Source organism: Arachis duranensis, chromosome 8, assembly GCF_000817695.3.
Source record: "Arachis duranensis cultivar V14167 chromosome 8, aradu.V14167.gnm2.J7QH, whole genome shotgun sequence".
Taxonomy (NCBI): domain Eukaryota; kingdom Viridiplantae; phylum Streptophyta; class Magnoliopsida; order Fabales; family Fabaceae; genus Arachis; species Arachis duranensis.
This window is the reverse complement of record NC_029779.3, coordinates 3,284,226-3,291,871: the sequence shown is the minus strand read 5'-3', so window position 1 is coordinate 3,291,871 and position 7,646 is coordinate 3,284,226. Positions and strand designations below refer to the sequence as shown.

The 7,646-nt window shown below is 40.9% G+C and overlaps 1 non-coding gene across 1 annotated transcript; it reads right to left on the bottom strand.

Annotated features, from left to right (window-relative positions):
- Window positions 1–1,414: 1,414 nt before the first annotated feature.
- LOC127741347 (small nucleolar RNA R71) lies at window positions 1,415–1,518 on the bottom strand. Its single transcript, XR_008002299.1, has one exon. It is a non-coding gene; the product is annotated as a small nucleolar RNA R71 (small nucleolar RNA).
- Between the last annotated feature and the right edge of the window lie 6,128 nt (window positions 1,519–7,646).

The following is a 7,646-nucleotide window of genomic DNA, read 5'->3' as shown; positions in this document are numbered from 1 at the left end:
GAGAAGCCTCAGCTCGTGGATAGATCAAGCTCAGCCCAAACATACACCAAGTGGGCCCCGGAAGTGAATTTATGCATCAATCACTTACTCATGTAAACCCTAGTGGCTAGTCTAGTATAAATAGGATAAGTTACTATTGTATTAGACATCTTTTGACAGTTTAATCTTTTGACTTTGTAGTCGTTGATCATTCGGTCTCTTGATCATTCAGGGGGCTGGCCTTTCGGCCATGCCTGAACCTATTCCGAGTAGGATTCTGTGATTGAATGACTGTGACGAGCTTCAAACTCCTGAAGGCTGGGCGTGATGACAAGCGCAAAAGAATCAAGGGATTCTATTCCAACCTGATTGAGAACCGACAGATGATTAGCCGTGCTGTGACAGAGCATAGGAACGTTTTCACTGAGAGGATGGGATGTAGCCATTGACAACGGTGATGCCCTACATACAGCTTGCCATGGAAAGGAGTAGGAAGGATTGGATGACTGTAACAGGAAAGTAGAGATTCAAGAGGAGCACAGCATCTCCATACACTTATCTGAAATTCCCACTATTAATTTACATAAGTATTTCTATCCCTTTTATTTTCTTTTTATTATTAATTTTCGAAACCCAAAACTATTTAATCTGCCTAACTGAGATTTACAAGGTGACCATAGCTTGCTTCATACCAACAATCTCTGTGGGATCGACCCTTACTCGCGTAAGGTTTATTACTTGGACCACCCAGTACACTTGCTGGTTAGTTGAACGGAGTTGTGAGCTTCTCTAACAGTGCCTGGAATTCTTTTATCACAATTTCGTCCACCAACTTTGACATACAAACTCCCAATCTTTTTCTTTCTTGGTTTTCTTTTTCTTGTTTATAAGCAGGAACAGAGATAAAGAACCACTCTTTGATCCTGATCCTGAACCTGAGAGGACCCTAAGGAGGCGTTGACGATAAGCTAAAGCACAACACTTCAGAAGAGACCTCATAGAAATTTTTTAACAAGAAGCTGAAAGCACAAACATGGAAGCCAAGCCTAATAATGGAGGAGAAGCAAGGAAGGTTTTTGGTGACTTCACTGCACCGACTTCTGACTTCTATGGAAGAAGCATCTCCATACCTACCATTAGAGCAAACAACTTTGAGCTAAAGCCTCAATTAATCTCTCTAATGCAACAGAATTGTAAATTCCATGGACTTCCACTGGAAGATCCATATCAATTCTTATCTAAATTTTTGTAAATCTGTGATATTGTTAAGACCAATGGAGTGGTTCCTAAGTTCTACAGGCTTATGCTTTTAACTTTTGGTATTAGAGATAGAGCTAGGATATGATTGTATTTCCAACCTAAGGAAAGCCTATACTCTTAGGAAACGCTAGTCAATGCTTTCTTGGCCAAGTTTTTTCCACCTCAAAAGATGAGCAAGCTCAGGGTAGAAGTTTAAACCTTGAGATAAAAAGAGGGTGAATCCCTCTATGAAGCTTGGGAACGATACAAGCAACTGACCAGGAGATGTCCTCCTGACATGCTCTCAGAATGGACTATCCTAGGTATCTTCTATGATGGTCTATCTGAGATGTCCAAGATGTCATTGGACCATTCTATTGGTGGATCACTTCACTTGAAGAAAATGCCTAAAGAGGCACAGGAACTCATTGAAATGGTTAGAAACAACCAGTTCATGTACATTTCTGAGAGAAACCCTGTGAATAATGGAGTAGCTCAAAGAAAAAAGTTCTAGAGGTTGACACTCTGAATGCCATCTTGGCTCTGAACAAGATCTTGACCCAACAGATCAATATGATCTCTCAGCATTTGACTGGAATGCAAGATGTAGCTGGCAACGCTCAAGACACCTCCTATGAAGGAGATGCTTATGATCCAGATTAACCCACTGTGGAAGAGGTGAATTACATGGGATAACCCTATGGAAATACCTACAACTCCTCATGGAGAAATCATCCTAACTTCTCATGGAAGGATCTATAGAAGCATCAACAAGGCTTCACCAATAATCAAGGTGGAAGAACCCATAATAGGTTCAACAATAGACCCATTCCCACCTTCTCAGCAACAGATGGAGACTTCTAAGCAGAGCTTCTCTGACTTAGCAAACATAGTCTCTAAACTCTGTAAGACCACTCATAGTTTCATAACAAAAACTAGGTCCTCCATTAGAAATCTGGAGGTACAAGTTGGTTAGTTGAGCAAGAGAATCCCTAAGATCCCTCCTAAGACTCTCCCAAGTAACATTGAAGTAAACTCAAGAGAAGAGTGCAAGGCCATCACTGTAGAAGCTGAGGCCAAATCTGAAGGGGATACTCTGGCGTTAAACGCTAGTAAGGAAGTTCTTACTGGGCGTTCAACGCCCAAAGAGGAGCCATCATTGGTGTTGAACGCCAGTAAGGGAGTCCTTACTGGGTGTTCAATACCAAAAGAAGCACCATCACTGGTGTTGAGCGCCAATAAGGGAGTCTTTACTGCGCATTCAATGCCCAAAGAAGCACCATCACTGGCGTTGAACACTAGTAAGGAAGTCTTTACTGGGCATTCAATGTCCAAAGAGGCACCACATCTGGCGTTGAACACTAGTAATAGGGTAGCTAGGTGTTCAACACCCACTGAAAACTACCCTATTGAAGAACTGAAGGAAACTAAGTCTCATGGGGAGACCATAGAAGTTCCATTAAATGCCCTGTTGCAAATTATGGACTATGAGGACCACTCTTCCTCTGATGAGGAAGAGAAAACTAGGGAAGAGCAAGTTGCTCGTTACCTAGTAGTCCTCATGAGGCTAAATGCAAAGTTATTTGGAATACAGACATAGGTGGAAGAACCTCCAGTGCTCACCAAGGAACTCAATGCCTCAGTTTAGCAGAAACTACCTCAGAAGCTTCCAGATCCCGAACGCTTCCTAATTCCTTGCACCATAGGTACCATTACCTTTGAGAAGGCTTTGTTTGACCTAGGGTCAAGCATAAACCTCATACCACTCTCTGTAATGGAGAGGTTGGAAATCTTTGAGGTACAAGCTGCAAGAATCTCACTAGAGATGACAGACAAGTCAATGAAGAAGGCATATGGTCTGGTAGAGGATGTCTTAGTAAAGGTTGAGAACCTCTACATCCCTACAGATTTTATATTCTTGGATACCGAGGAAGAAGAGGATGAATTCATCATCTTCGGATGACCCTTCTTAGCTACTGCGAATGCCATCATTGATGTAGCAAAAGAAGAGCTAGTCCTGCAATTGCATGAGGACTGTATCTGACTCAAGATACCTAGCCCTGACTCTCCCCCTGACAAAAGAGAGATAATTGTGCAACACCTAGTGTTCTAACTCTCCCTCTCAGTGCAAAGCTATACATAATCCCTAGACACCAATTCTAAGTTTGGTGTTGGATAGCCATCATTGAGCACTGAAAACATTGGTACTAAGAAAAAAGTACTTAAGGGCTGGAGGGACAAAAAGATCCCCATTGAAGGCCTCTCACTTGGTATGAGAGTTGTCTTCATTGATAACCCAGTCATTCCATATATTGTGAGCAAGATCCTATCTCTAGAGCATGTGGAGCTCATACATGGAGCACAGGCAAGAAGTTCACTGTAAGGGGCAAAATTCTGAGCCCTTATCCATCTCCGTAAGGAGCTAACCGTCAAGCTAGTGACGTTAAAGAAGCGCTTGTTGTGAGGCAACCCAACCATAATTAGTTATTTCTGTTTTTTTTAAGTTTATTTTACATAATTATTTCTTTAAGTTTGTGATTATGTGCAGTAGTTAGAACAGAAACAAAGACAATCAGAACTAGAAACATAATACCCTGGAGTAAGTACTTTGCTGGCGTAGAACACCAAACAAGGGACATGAATGGCCATTCAACACCCAAGAAGAGCATCATTGCTGGCATTGAACGCCAGTCAGAAAACCCCTAGTGGGCATTCAAACGCCCAAAGGGAGGCAATAACCTGCCATTAAACGCCAGGATGGAGATCCCTAGAGGGCGTCCAACGCCCTAAATAGGGCAAGAAGCTGGCGTTAGGAGCAAGAGCTGGGCGTTCAATGCCCACAAGTGGGCAGAGAATTCGAATTCCCTAGCCTCTCAGGATCAGTGGGTCCTACAGAATCTCCACCTACCCCACCTTCTTCTCTCTCTTACTTACACTCTTCCCCATAAACCCTCCACAAATCACATCCATATCTCTTTCCAAAACCATCATAACTACCACCAACCCCCACCCACTTCAGATTCAAATTTTCCCACCCTTATAAATATTCCTTCTTCTAACCCTTCAACACACACTTCACACACACAAGCCCCCACTTGGCCGAACCCTATCTCCCTCCATCTCTCCCTATTCTCTTCTTCTTCTACTCTTTTCTTCACTTGCATTTATATTTTGCTCGAGGACGAGCAAAGCTTTTAAGTTTGGTGTTGGAAAAGCCTTGATTTTTACTTTTCATTCACAATCATGGCACCCAAAGTCAGAGAATCCTCTAGAAAGAGGAAAGAGAAAGTTGTTGCTTCTGCCTCTGAATCTAGGGAGATGGAGAGATTCATCACTAAAGCTCATCAATACCACTTCTATGAAGTAGTGGCAAAGGAGAGGGTGATTCTTGAAGTCTCCTTTAGGCTAAAAAAGAATGAGTACCCGGAGATCCGACGAGAAATTCGGAGGAGAGGTTGGGAAGTCCTAACCGATCCTAGCCTGGAAGTTGAAATCTTGATGGTACAAGAGTTCTATGACAATGCATGGGTCACTAAACACCATGATGTAAGCGTGAACCCAAGCCCCAAGAACTAGAGCACCATGGTCCGAGGTCGACTCTTGGATTTTAGCCCGGAAAGTGTAAGGTTGGTGTTCCATTTGCCACTAATGCAAGGAGATCCACATCCTTACACTAGAAGAGTCAATTTTGATCAGAGACTAGACCAAGTCCTTTCAAACATTTGTGTGGAAAGAGCTCAATAGAAGAAGAATGCTCAAGGCAATTCTATCCAACTAAGAAGGCTTAACCTCAAGCCTATAGCTAGAGGATAGTTGGAATTTATCCAATGCTCTATCATCCATATTAGCAACTGGTCAGAAGGGACCATTAACCGAGCCATCATGATTCATTGCATCATGCTTGGGAGTGAGGTGGTAGTACATGAGGTAATACCTCAAGAACTGTACAAGATAGCTGAAAAGCCTTCCACCTTAGCAAGGTTGGCTTTTCTCCACCTTATCTATCACCTATCCAATTCAGCTGGAATTGTCATAGAAGGAGACATCTCCATTGAGGAAGACAAGCCCATCACTAGAAGAAGCATGGAGCAAACTAGAGAGCCTACATATGCACCTCAACAAGAGCATGTGGAGTCGCCTCAACAAGAAATCTCTGAGATGCCTTAAGGGATCATTTTCTTTCCCAAGGCTATTAGGACCAATTGCATACTTCTCTAGGAGAATTAAGCTCCAACATAGATCAGCTAAGGATGGGACACCAAGAGCACTCCACCATCCTCCATAAAATAAGAGAAGATCAAAGAGCCATGAAAGAAGAACAACAGAGGCAGGGGTGTGACATAGAAGAAATCAAGCGCTCCATTGGATTCTCTAGAGGAAGCAGTAACTACCGTCACTAAGATGGTCACGTTCCATATTCCTCTTTGCTTATGTTATTTTTATGTTTTTCATTCTATTTCATTATCTGTTTCCTGTTTCTAAATGCATGATCATCTTTACATGTCTTAAGCTATGAAATATTCCATGCATCTCTTACCTTGCTTAAAAAATAATTATTTGAAAAAGAATAGGGAGATACATGAATTTTGAGTTATATCATAAGAATAGTTCAATTATTTTGATGTGGTGGCATTGCTTTTACTTTCTGAATGTATGAATAAACAGTGCATGTTTGATGTTGGAGTTAAGAATGTTGGCTCTTAAAAGAATGATGAAAAAGAAAAAGTATTATTGGTAATCTAAAAAATTCAAAAAAAATTATTCTTGAAGCAAGAAAAAGCAGCAAAAAGCAATAAAAGAAAAAAAATATATATGCGAAAAAAAGAGAAAAGAAAGAAAAAAAAGCCAATAGCTCTTTATACTAAAAGGCAAGAGCAATGACCCAAGGCTTTGAGCATCAATGGTTAGGAAGGCCTAAAAGAAATAAAATATTGGCCTAAACAGTTCAAATAAGCTGCTTGCCTAACTATATGCTTGTGGTGTGAAGGTGTCAAGTGAAAAGCTTGAGACTGAGCAGTTAAAGTCATGATCCAAAGCAAAAGAGTGCACTTAAGAACTATGGACACCACTGGCTGGAAATTCTAGCAAAGCTGAATCACAATCAACTTGCGTTCACCCAGTTAAGTGTCTATGGCGTTTATGTATCCGGTGGTAATACTCGAAAACAAAGCGCTTATGGTCACGGCCAAGACTCAAAAGTTAGAGTTGGCTATTCAGTATCACTCCCGATCCTAATCCTTAGTTCACAATTTCATCCACTTATAAAAGCCCTTTAGGTAGTTAGAGTTGACTATTCTCCTATTCGCTCAACTCCTCTGTGCCTTAACTACATATTTTAACTTGAAAAATACGAACGTGTACTTGTTCTCGACTCACACACAGTCAACTTTTATCACAATCAATCACTAATTTATCCTTTATAATGCCATCAAACAAACTAGAACCAATCACACCATAAGCCTACTTGCTATCTCCTGCAATGCCCAACTTTATCAGCTCTCATCATTTAGCCATACAAAACAATTATAAATAACCTGCGAGTACCCATTAAGTTCTGCAACATTCATAATGAATTGGCCATCTTTCCGAATTTTTACTCCTTACTTGCATGAAACTTGTCTGGACATACTTATGTCAATTCTGAACTTGAGAAATTTGTTGTAAGTGGAGCTGCTCACCTTCATAATTTGTATTCTTCAGAATTCAGTTGAGTCCTACTTGACTCGATATTCCTTAATATTCTCTCTCTCTCACGGTTTCAAGATCGAATTCCTTTCCTACTATGCACGTTGATTTTTCTCCTTGTGCATGTTGTCACTCTTGAAATTTAGTACGGTCACCATACCAGATGTCCATTTCATTCCATGTGAGCATCGTGTGTGTGGTGTGAATGTCTCTCAGTTTGATGTCTTTCAGAAGTTATCTCGAGCTTGGTGAACATCGTGTATAGTTCCAAAAAATAGACATCAGGGAGATAATCCATTAAGAGCAAAACTTTTAAATACGGAAGATGGAATGTGTAGTATACCACAACGAGAAGAGATTTGGAGCTTTAATTTTTCTAACCATATTGTCTATGGTTAAAACGATGCTTTAAGACGCACCAATTATCTAGACGCCTGAATATAATAAGTTTTCGAACCTTGAAAGGAGATAGAGACCTTTGTGCCAGAATTCATCATACCTGGACCAAATGACACACTACCCAAGAACTTAGGACGAGGATGGATGCAACATGATGATGCCATGATGACGCCTTGGCATAGAAACTTTAGCAGGGATCGAAGGATTTAACACCGTTAGGGAATCGGGGCCCAAATGATGAAAATCTATCTACTTTTCACCTATCAGAGAAAAACTAACTATATAGAAAAATGACGAGACTATACCTTAGAAAATTATAAGGCAGCGCGGTACGTTAGTCACTC